We start from the raw sequence: 12440 nt of genomic DNA, 5'->3' as shown, positions 1-12440 counted from the left end.
CACACACACACACACATGTCTGTAGATGCACACAGACATACACACACAGACACACACTGCCCCATGCCATGAACTGCGGGAGCAGAAGAGCGACTTCACGCCCCCATGAAGGACACCACAGGACTGGCCATCTTAAGAAACAAGAGGATGGACATCTTTCTGCCAGTCACATCTCAGCAGGCCAAGCAATGCCACCGAGAGAAATCGTTATTCTACTGGAAAAAAAAGCCTCTCTTACTGACTCTCTCTTTGTGTACCACAGCCTTCTCTATCAATTTCTCTTTCTCCCCATCACTCAGCCTCCTTTCTCCGCTTCCCTTCTGTCTTTCCCTTCTTCTCCTTCTCTTAAGAAACGGATTCTGAGGGCAGTGCCACCGCATGAGCTAGCCGGCACTGCCAAAGCATTTTAAAGACAGGAGCGGGTGAGATAAACCCTCCAAATCCCCCCTCTCTCGCTCTCTTTCTCTCCCGTTCCCTCTATCTTTCTCTCCATCTCCCCCTCTCCATCTTTCATCTCACTTCCTCTCAGTGTTTCACAGGTTCAAAGAGCCTTAGTATCAGACATAGCAAAAGCATTTTATGGCTTAGAAACAAATCCTTTTTCAGCCTAAAAAAGACCAGAAATAGGAAAGAACCCCCCCCTCTCTCTCTCTCTCTCTCTCACTATCGCTCTCTCACCTTCAAACTGATACATTTTCCGTTGTCTTCTCCTAAATTTCCCCATTAATCTTGTGTATTGACAGAACCCCTCCACACACACAGACACACACACACACAGACACTTGGGTGCCAAATGGATAGATGGCTTGACAGGAAGACAGATAGATTTTTTAAATATAATGTTTCACAGATCATTATGTTCGATCACTGTATGACATCATTCGCAATCCCTCCTCTTGTTGAATGTCAAAACATTGTCAGGTAGCTTTATTCATAATTTTACTTGTCCAATACCTTCCTGCAGATTGTAAGTCTTCATAAGGCTAAGAGTGTCCTATTTATAGTGTTTTATTTCTCACTGTGACATATTGCCAGCTCATCTTGATATAATCTGAGACCAGCTGACACAGGTAATTGCTTTACGCCCCGAAATGAAGACCCTCGGGGAGAATCTGGTTTCAGTGTGCCACCCACAGACGGGTCACACCCAGAGCCCAGGCCCATCCCATTGGCTGTGGAGAAACTCGTCCTTGTTCTAGAATGCTCTGTGTCCAGTTACAATTGGGAGACCATGGTGAGTGACAGCCAGCACAGCCAATGAGATGCCTGTGCCGTCAAAGTATTGATTTCCTGGAGAGGGAAGTATAGTCTAAAGCCAGGCCCCAGGTGCACTCTCCGTTAATGATAATGCACAGTGGTAATGCACAATGATAACTCAGTGATAATGCACGGTGATAAGGATGTGATAATTCACAGTGATAAGGCTGTTATAATGCACAGTGGTAATGCACTGTGATAATGCACAGTGATAATGTATGCTGATAAGGATGTGATAATGCACTGTGATAATGTATGATGATAAGGATGTGATAATGCCCAGTGATAATGCACTGTGATAATGTATGATGATAAGGGTGTGATAATGCACTGTGATAATGTATGATGATAAGGATGTGATAATGCACTGTGATAATGTATGATGATAAGGATGTGATAATGCCCAGTGATAATGCACTGTGATAATGTATGATGATAAGGATGTGATAATGCACTGTGATAATGTATGATGATAAGGATGTGATAATGCCCAGTGATAATGTAATGCACAGGGTCAGCAGTCCTCCATCATGCAGACAGCTCAGTTAGGCATTAGCTGATGACTTCAACACACTGGAAGCCCTGTCCCAGCCCTGTCCCAGCCCTGTCCCAATCTCGACTTTTGTAGCCCAGCAAACACTGTAGCCCTACAGGCACAGTGGCCCTCCAGGACCAGGGTAGAGTAGCCCTACAGACACTGTGGCCCTCCAGGACCAGGGTAGAGTAGTCCTACAGACACTGTGGCCCTCCAGGACCAGGGTAGAGTAGCCCTACAGACACTGTGGCCCTCCAGGACCAGGGTAGAGTAGCCCTACAGGCACTGTGGCCCTCCAGGACCAGGGTAGAGTAGCCCTACAGACACTGTGGCCCTCCAGGACCAGGGTAGACTACCCTGCAGGCACTGTGGCCCTCCAGGACCAGGGTAGAGTAGCCCTACAGGCACTGTGGCCCTCCAGGACCAGGGTAGAGTAGTCCGACAGACACTGTGGTCCTCCAGAACCAGGGTAGAGTAGCCCTACAGACACTGTGGCCCTCCAGGACCAGGGTAGAGTAGCCCTACAGGCACTGTGGCCCTCCAGGACCAGGGTAGAGTAGCCCTACAGGCACTGTGGCCCTCCAGGACCAGGGTAGAGTAGCCCTACAGACACTGTGGCCCTCCTGGACCAGGGTAGAGTAGCCCTACAGGCACTGTGGCCCTCCAGGACCAGGGTAGAGTAGTTCTACAGACACCAGCTTGAGTATAACATTACAGCACAACAGTATATCTTTCTTCGACAAATGGATAATGCTTATCAAATCTTCGCTTTCTTCTCTTCCTTAATTCTGTCTCTTCAGAGATGACTTTGAGTGCACTTTTTTGAGAGGCTGAGCTCTCTGTGACCCACATTGACAGGTCGGCACTTTTAATTGTAAGCAGAGCTATTAACCTTCTAGAAACATCTGCTTTCGGCAAAATCGTTTCCCCGTCGTTCACCGCATTTCCCACGAGCACCTAAATCCACAAGCCGCGATTTGTTTTAATTTAGCGGTATGATTGCATTCTACAGCAGCGCTGACCCAGTTGCATCATAAATCAAAAGTAAATCTGCAGTCTGGAACAAAGCGGGAGACAGTGAGAGCCAAAATAACGTTTCTGCAGCAACAGCATCGTGCAATTTGGATCTTTGTCCACAGTTGAGGATAGCGATATCACACAGACACCACAAAACATTACAGGGCTTTTTTCTTCTTCTTCTTTTGCTTTGGCACCATCGCGGTTTCTCTCAATCGCCTGAACACTTCTTAAGTTTTTACTCCTTCACACACTGACTGTGAAACTAACTGAAACTACTGGAAGACTTCACTGGTCCACCGTGCTTTAGGGGAAGACATATTTATTCTGCAGTAAAACCGTTAAGATAAGAGAATTAAATCTTGCAAATGACACAGTGAAATGTGCAAGTTGGATAGAACGCCTGCCATGTTGGCCAACAGTAACAGCAGAAAGCCAGAGTCTTAACTGACGAACTCACTGTGCAATCTGAGATGTTGAAAATCAAGCTTTACCAACACATAATGCATTATGGGTAGGTGGCTCCCAGCCCATTGTGAGGATATCAGCAGGGTTCATCAAAGACCGTGCGGGAAGAAAAAGCCCCTCCCTCCCTTTCTCTCTCCTCCCATTTATTCCTTGCCTTTTTCCTCTCTGTAGTCAGAAGGAGGTAAATCACTGTGATAGACCGGGAGACAGTTTTACAGTAGCACGTCCAGTATCTGCGCTGTGAAAAGGAGAAATTCAAAAGGAGGATCTGTCTCATCGCACTCCAAGTGATGACATATCACAAGTCTTCAGAAGCCTTCTGGAAGGTGCAAGCCTATTATGAAACCGCTGACAGACAGCAGGCTTTTATACAGACAAAAAGCTTTGAAGTCAGAATTGCGCTCCACCCAACGCTGACCCAAAAAGGTTTTTTTCTTTTTTTCCTGAGAGCATGAACCTCACTTACACACCTAGCTTCCATGCAGCTCCTCAGAGTCTTAAGATGTTTGTATGTGTGTGGCCGCGTGCGCGTGTTCCTTCTTTTCCCAGTATTGCGGACAGAATCGATGCTACACAGAGGCAGTCTGAGGAGCTGTACTGCCCCCGGTGGCCTGACAGGGCAGCTGCGTGCCCCCTGCTGTGTGGAGCGATGGCAGACTCGTATCAGCCGGTGCAGGTGGCCGTTAGTCACAACAAGGGCAGAGCGAGCCGAACGAGGCCAGCGGAGCGCAGAGATGCCCCGCGGCTGTTCTCGGTAAAACCTTCTCGCTCTTTTTTCTTCCCCGCGCTAGTAGGCCCCCCGTCCTCGCGCCGAAGACTTGCCGAGCCCCAGCTGTCCGCCGGCAGGCGTGCGGACACGCACACACCCCCCCCCCCCCCCCCCAAGGACGTAACCTTGCCTGTCGCTCCTCTTTTCCCTGCCCCTCGCCTGTCTCAGATGGCAGCAAGCGTCAACGTCAAGTCATTCTAAAAATGAAAAGAAATGAAAGAAATAAACAACTTAATTGAAAAAAGGCCGGAGGCGTTTTCTCTGGCTCTGATTAGTTGAGAAAAGGTGCGTCCATCTTCTCCGTGTCTGACAGTCGGTAGGCAGTTCACCCCCCCCCCCTCCCCCCGCCCTCCGTTTCCCATTTTTCACAGACAAGATTGGCGTAATTGTGGTCTTTATGGTGTCAAGGACAGAACATGTAATTTGTTATTATTTTGAAAATTGATCCTTCAAATGACATTTGAGAGAAAAGGAAATTCAGTGTATATTTAGAGAAATGACAATTAGCATTTAAAAGGTAGTGAGAATTTCCACAGGAATCCATTAGTGTTCACCTGTTCACCGCTGTGAGGATAATGATCATGGCCAAGATTCAAGAGCGGAGGAAAAAAGAAAATACTAAAATGTGAACCTGATCACAGTTTCCCTTTTCAATGTTCAAAATTCAGTTATTCTTCAAAACGCTCTGAGATGGACGCGGCCTTGTACAAACTTGTTTAAAAACTGTTTCCAGATTGGAATTCAGGGACTTGTTAATATGGTTGAGGTGTGCCATCGACGTGCCGATTCGCTTGCAATATAGATGGTGTATATCATTGATTTTAAGATGGTCAACTCAATGCTCTTAATGCTGAATGTTCTCTATTGCCGATGAGGCTCAGTGGGTTTCTGATTTGCTGGTTCGTTCTGGATTATTCTAGAAGAGGTGTGGCCAACAGCAGAATGTCCCTAGTCACTGTAGACAGCTCTGTAACTTCTGATCCTATATGCATAAAGAGAATCACATTAGGAGTGTGGATCTAGGATCAGATTTTGTATTTACTTATTAATTCTGAACACAACCCTCATTATGAACTGAGTCCACCTTGACAGGAGTACAAAGGACGGAAGGAACTAGCCAATCTTGCTTTGCTTGTGATCTCTTATCTTTTAAGATGACCTTTCCTTGTCCGCAAAACCTATTAATTTACCTGTAACAGTGTTGATGGAACACAGAACTGACACACAAAGCCCCCAGCAGCTGTTTGAGTTAACTGCACGTTACCCCCCCCCCCCCCCAAGACCCTGAACTTGCGGCGCCTCGCCGTGCCGGCAGTGTTACCGTGACAACCGCGGGTCGCGGCGGGCGACAAACGAGCCGCCGTCCCTCAGACGCGAGGTCGCAGAACAAGACAAATCGCCGGTTTATGCTAAGCGGCGTGGCGCAAGCAAGCGCCCGCCAACACCAGGTAATAAACAGAGGAATAAATAACACCGAACGGGAATCAGCCATGCAGCCCTGGCTCCGCTCCCTGCCAGTCCAGTAAACTAGAAGGGCAGGCTGGAGGCGGGGACGCAGAAGGGCAAAATGGCGGTGAAAGCTTTGTTTTTGGTTGGTATTTTTCTTTTTTTTGGGAGGGGGGGGGGTTATGAGCCGGTCCGTCTCACCCGCCGGGTAATGACAGCGCTCGCTCCCTCTGCCCAGGCTGCCGGCCAGTGCGCCAGCAGCTGCAACAATTAGCCGCTAATCTCTCAGGGAAATGACAACACCAGCCGCTGGCAGCACGCAGCAGCGGCAACAAGGCCTAACGTATGGCCAAGGAAGGGTTCTTCGCCAACATCACAGTAATTAGGGGCTGAACCGGATGGAAAGGAACAGTTGCTAAACTGCATTGTTTCCTCCCATGTTTGGGGCCGGGGGGGGAGGAGGATACTGCATGTACGACCTTCCCAACCAGAGAGGTCAGAGGTCAGACTCAATCCTGCTGTCGACTAGAGATGGGAGTTGAGTAATCGTGTGCCGTTTTTGCCCCACATTTTTCATCCTGAATCACTACCGCCATTGAATGTGACATAAGCACGCTGTGTCAGAATAGGGAGCTGCATTACCACCATGCCCATGCTGTATTGTACCTCTTTATGAGCTGGAATAAGTGACCTATGTCACCCTTATGTAGCCTAATGTGGCATTCTTTACAGCAATCCATTTTCTAATCTATTTACTGCTTTTTCATTTAAGGAAATGCCAATAATGTTTGTTTTTCAGTAATTATACATACAAAAAAAAATAAGCAGCCATCAGCAACGCATAAGACAGGTGTGACTCCATCCACCAGAGACAGGTGTGACATCATCCACCAGAGACAGGTGTGACCTCATCCACCAGAGACAGGTGTGACCTCATCCACCAGAGACAGGTGTGACATCATCCACCAGAGACAGGTGTGACCTCATCCTCCAAGTAGCTCCAGTACTGTATCCCCCACTGAGCAACGGAGCAATCTCACACGACTTACCCACAATGCACCATGGTGCCCCTTATTACCCAAAACTCACCCTCTCCCTCAGCTGGCAAAAGGTCAGGATGCTAAATCCCAGGAAGACTGAACGCTGGAGCAGGGAGTCACACAGAGCTGCGCCTCTTCATTTGAAAGCACTTAAGAGCACTTTGCTGCAGATCTAACACAACACCCGCCTCTGTCTGCACGCCGTCACTGAGACACGCACGCTGAACGCCCACTTCTGCTGGCTTCCTCACGTTTTTATCAGACGCTTTTCAGTCTCAACCGAAGACACCTCTTTCCCTAGAAAGTCTGGGATGGGCACAATGCATTTTGCATGATTGTGGTTTCCTGGAGGCTGCTCTCATCAAGCAGGCAGTCGGTCAGTGTTTGAATTTGGCAGTTGGAATACCACCTTCATGAGATTTTAATTTGTCAGAAGGAGCAGCAGAGCCATTGGATTACCCTGGGAATTTCAGCAGACTTATCTCACATGGGTGTGTGGACCCGGTTGTGCTCATCGTAATGTAGTTTTAATTGGATACTTGTTACCGGTGTATCCCCGTGGAAAAGGTCTCTACTCCTCTTTTTCGCTGGAAGGACAGGCGCTCAGAATTTAAGATGCACAGGGACCACACATAAACTGTGAAGGGCACTCTCGGAAACACTGCATATTTAAATTCCTGTTTGCAGGGCGGAACACGATTATTTTTTCCATTACAGAATCAAGTGGCAAATTGAATCAGTGTTGACTGGAGACCGCTTGAATCCCAGACAGGTTGTTTTATACGTGGGCATCTCAGCACATTATGAACCTGAAGGATGGAGACTCACAGGTTTGCCAAATGTTATCTCGCTTTAAAATGTGGGCTCCTGGAACCCAGCGGCGTCGTCACACTCAAAAGCGAAAACCGTGTATGCGCTCGCGAACTGTGCATTGCACCTGAATAAAACCGCAACACGAACGCTCTGAAAATGTGCGAATTAAACTACGGCGCCGTAAAGTTTGAGCAAAGCACATCGAAGCTAATTGCACACTTGCCCCTAAACTAGTACCAAAAAAACCCACATTATTTCACAAGGACTTCCGGAACGTTCCGGGCGACGCGAAACAGCAGGCCTTGGGAAAGAGCTGAACGGGAACTGCGGGCGGTTTCGTTCCGTGGCAAGCCGTCGGGAACGCGCTCCGGCGTCTGTGAAAGTCCAGCTCTCGCTCCCCGCCACTCTGCGAACACGCCGCCGCCGTCCTCCAGCTCCTCCTCCCTCCGCTACGCCGTCCGCCAGCCAGCCGGCGTGGGCGAGCTGAGTGAAAATAAGAGCGCCCTCTGACCCTTCCCCAACACCCGCGGAGAACCTTCAAACCCCTCGCAGCGGTTCGCCGGATGAAACACAATAATCAGAAACGTCCGCATATAAATAAATAAACGCGGCTGGGGTCTGACAGCGCGTTGAGCTAATTTGCTCCCAGCTACGCGCGCGGAGGAATGGCACCCTGGGAGGAGGGACAAAAATCAATAGCTGGTTTATATATTTTTCTTCATTTATTAATTTTTATAATTTTTTTGGCTTTGGCTGTGGGTGGGGGGTGAGGGGGGAAATCAACCGTCTTTTTGAAGCGACGCAACTCTGAGGGAACCTGGAGCGCGCAGCTCCGCCAGGTCAGTTAGCGGCACCCATTAGCATCATTAGCATCTGGCCCAGCCCTGGGGCGAGTCCTGTAGGCCCCCCTGTGAGGCAGGGCTGGACTGGGGAGGAGAGGAGAGGAGGGGAGGGGAGGGGAGGGGAGGGGAAGGGGGGGGCGCTGTCTCACGTGGCGCACGTTCCGCGATACCACGGGAGCTTGCTGGGTCCGGACATGACACCCTGCCGATCCGTTCACACACCACTCCCCACTCCGTACTTCAGATGATGATCATCAAAGCCCCCTTGCAAATCCGCAGGAAAACCCCCTGAAGATTTACAGATTATATATACAGTACGTTATATATTTATATATGCAGGGGCCAGGGGCTTTCATTTTGACCTTACAATTAAAATCCCTCTCCGTTCATTCAAACTCGCAGAGAGAAATTCAGCTGTGCCCACTTTTACGCACAGTCTGTCCATTTTAGGAGAGCCAAAGTCATCAGACAAAGTAGCGTCATCTGAAATGAAGTTGTGATATTTTGTACTTGGTGGCAAATCCTTTGCAATCGATGACTGCCGGAAGTCTGTGATACGGGTGCATCGCCAGACGCTGGGTGTGATCCCAGGTGATGCTCTGCCAGGCCTGTATTAAAGCCAGCTTCAGTTCCTGTTTGTTCGGCTCTTGTCTTCTTGTCCTCATCAAGAGAAACGCATGTTCAACCGAATTCTGGACAGTCAAGAAGAGTCCACTTTTTGGCCTTCAAAAACTCCTCAGTTGCTTTACAGTATGTTTCGAGTCATTGTCCTGCAGCAAGGGAGAGCACCATCTGGGTTGGTTGGGTCTGAGCAGATGTTTCTGTGACCTGCAGAATTCTTCCTGCTGCTGCCGTCAGCTGTCACATCATCAATGAAGACAAGTGTGCAGGTTAAAATGGCAGCCGTACATGACCCGGTCATAACACTATCTCCGCTATGTTTCGCAGAAGAGAGGGGTGCTTTGGGTCATGAGCTGTTCCCTTCTCTCTCACACTTTCCTCTTTCCATCACTTTGGTATGGGTTAATACTCAACTCATCCGCCCATGAGACCTCTACAATTTTTCACGTTACTTGGGGCTTACTTGTGACTTGCATCTTGCGGTGAACACTGAGATTATGCTGGTGTAGTCTTCTCTTAATTGAAGTCTATAAGTCATATCTATAAAGAGTGTTATTTTCTTTTCATCTGTTCAACTGTTGAAAATCTTCACAATTGAATGTAGTCATCCTCTACAGTGGTTTCCATGGTCTACCAAGTCTGCCTATTGCTGAGCTCACCAGCGTGTTCTTGCTTCCTAACAATATATCAAATTGTTTATTTCAACACGTCCAAAGTTTTGGATATGTCTGATGATTTTATTCTGATTTCTCAGGGTCATGATGACCTGCTTTACAAGCTTTGACTGTTATTTTGCGCTCATATTGGGAGACAACAGCAACAGACGAATTCCACACCAAGAATGATCTCCAGACCCTTTTTTGTATACTTTTGCATGAATTAATGATGTATAGGCACACAACTGGCCAAGAAACATCTGAGCAGCCAAGGGTCCAATTACAGTTACCCCCCTAAAGTGGCTATTTATAAAAAGGATTGTAATTCCTTCACAAATCACCTGATATGGATGTACGAATATAACCTCAAATTGAAGCTGAAAGTCTGCAGTTTAACCTCATATTCACTGTTCCATTTCTTGTCCAATGTGCTGGACTACAGAATCAAAACAGCGATTTAATTGAATATATTTTTTCTTTTTGCGAGAGCAACAACCATTGCACATTTCGTAATGGATTCTGTCTCCACTCAAAACCCAAATGCCCTATGAAATAGGGGAAGCCTGTTTTTTCTCGACGGCGGTATGGAGTAGCGTAGACTGCCCCATATGCCCCCAGGGTATGGATGGTGATGCTGCACTTTGGCAGATTACATCTCTGAATGAGGACATTAAACCACGCATGCAGCAGATGTCCAGCTTCACCGTGGCCATTAGCTCCCCGTCGTCCGTAGCTCAACAGGATGCGCCATTTCCCACCGCCCTGGAAAAATCTATCTGGCTATCTAACTTTCCTCTAGTTTAAAAGGATCATGACCTCTTCCCTCTCCAGCACTCAGGAGATGTGAGCTGGGCTCTCCAGCGTAAGGTAATGTGTACAAAAGAACGTACCGGAAAGGATAATGGCCGACGCTTCGGCACAGTGGTGAGATGTGCCTGGGTATGAGCTGGTCAACCAGCATGGTCAAGCTTGTCATGAAACTGGTCTAACTGGGTATGAGCTGGTCATAAAGTTGGTCTAGCTGGGTATGAGCTGGTCAACCAGCATGGTCAAGCTTGTCATGAAACTGGTCTAACTGGGTATGAGCTGGTCATAAAGTTGGTTTAGATGGGTATGAGCTGGTCAACCAGCATGGTCAAGCTGGTCATAAAACTGGTCTAACTGGGTATGAGCTGGTCAACCAGCATGGTCAAGCTGGTCATAAAACTGGTCTAACTGGGTATGAGCTGGTCAACCAGCTAGTGCTGCTAGCTTGTCTGAGCTAAAACCTAGCTTGAGTTATATTCTTTTCAGCAGGATGATACAGTATGAAACTTGACTCCCAAAGTTTGCCTTCCTTTGACACTTCTCATTTGGAAATAACAGAAAATGTACCGAAACCTCAACTGCATACTTGCCATGGGATTCGTTAGTGGCAAAGTGATCATTTTGTGTTAATTTACTTTCTCAGGCATTCATTCATTCATTCATTCCATCAGTCAGATTCACTGTATAAATCCATAATCCTTCTATCTAGTATTTGGCTAAAACCTTTTAAACCAGTCTGAAAGCTTAGATGGGATGGGCGTGCCATGAGTTCAGGAGAGATCTACGTTTCCGCGGCACTGTCAGGCCGTGAGCCTGGCACGTTCATTTCGGGAGAGATTAGCTGAAGCACTTCAGGACCCGTCCCTCGTGCTCGTGCGCAGCGAGGCCCCAACCCGTGTCTCCTTCTGCGACCGATATTATCCACTGCCCGGTTTGAGCTTAACCGTGTGCGTCTCACTGTTTCTCTCTTTCACACTCTATCTCTTTCTCTTTATCTCTCTCTCACACACACACACACATACACACACACAAACAAACACTGGACAGAAACAAGTTAATAAATCGTATAGCCCAATGGTTAATAGTTCCATGATGATTTATTTATTTTAGTCTATTTATTGTTTTATTTATTTATGTTGAGGGGTGGGGGTTTGAACCAGGGGAACAGCTAATCAGGGTAATATAATCACTGCTGTGTTCCCTGCAGCCCTTTAAAGCTAATTGTCCCAGACGGCTCAGCAGCTGGGGCACGCGCCACGGCAACGCAACCGCTGCTCCATCGGTTACTAAGGGCAGGAAAGGTCGCGTTCCAGTAGAGGGTCACATCGCATTAACGAAATCACACCCCCTTTCCTATCGTTTTCCGACATTTGTTATTCAGTAAAATGTTAGCGGATAACAGCCTGCACTGGCAGTGCTAGGATGTGACATTAAAACCAGTGGTAGGCTATATATAGGCTACCTGCAATTGGATTTTGAAGTTTCTAAAGGTAGGAATATTCCATATGGCTGTCACCCTGTTGCGCGTATGTGCATGCATATCACAATATGTACTTCAAACGAAGGACTGTGGCCCACACACAGAGTTATGAAATATACAAGGCTTGACATATTGCTGGTGGAGGCTGCATGGCGCCGGAGCAGAACATTGTCCGCTCCAGGGCGCTCAGCCGTGCGATTTTCGACTGGGCAGCACGTGTCGCGTTTCTGTGCATCTGGCAGATTAATTCCCCAACAGTCACTTAATGTACCGAACCAGCCGTCTGCACGAGAGCCAAAGTTGTTCACCAAAAGTGACACAGAGCCGGCGCTGCACTTCAAAGCCGGACTGAGTGCTACCCAAAATAAAAAACTACGGTACGGCTACTTCTACCACACCTTGACGGACAGGTCGTATCCGCTGGGTTATCAACTCGCTGATCAATACCGCCACACCCGCGCGGTCTGTCACCACCCCGCCCACTGGTCTTCCTTGATTGAGTCTTCAGTGAGAGGATGGTGACGGCAACTAAAGCCACTTATTTTTTTCTGTATATTTCTTTGGTTACATTTCGGTCTGCGCAACAAGTGTCACCTTCAGTCACCAAACGAGACGAGTAAAGCTGAACTCTTTCTGTCCGGATTGGCGAAGCGAAAATAACGTTGTCCTCATATTATAAACGCTAACCT

The 12440-nt window shown here is 47.9% G+C and overlaps 1 protein-coding gene across 1 annotated transcript in view; it reads right to left on the bottom strand.

The window, feature by feature from the left end:
• plcxd3 (phosphatidylinositol-specific phospholipase C, X domain containing 3) overlaps nucleotides 1-12440 on the bottom strand; it is a 28129-nt gene that overhangs the window by 15327 nt on the left and 362 nt on the right. The gene's annotated exons all lie outside the window — the stretch shown is intronic.

The sequence above is a fragment of the Conger conger genome, chromosome 11 (genome assembly GCF_963514075.1).
Source record: "Conger conger chromosome 11, fConCon1.1, whole genome shotgun sequence".
Lineage (NCBI taxonomy): Eukaryota > Metazoa > Chordata > Actinopteri > Anguilliformes > Congridae > Conger > Conger conger.
This window is presented reverse-complemented; position numbering and strand designations above follow the sequence as displayed.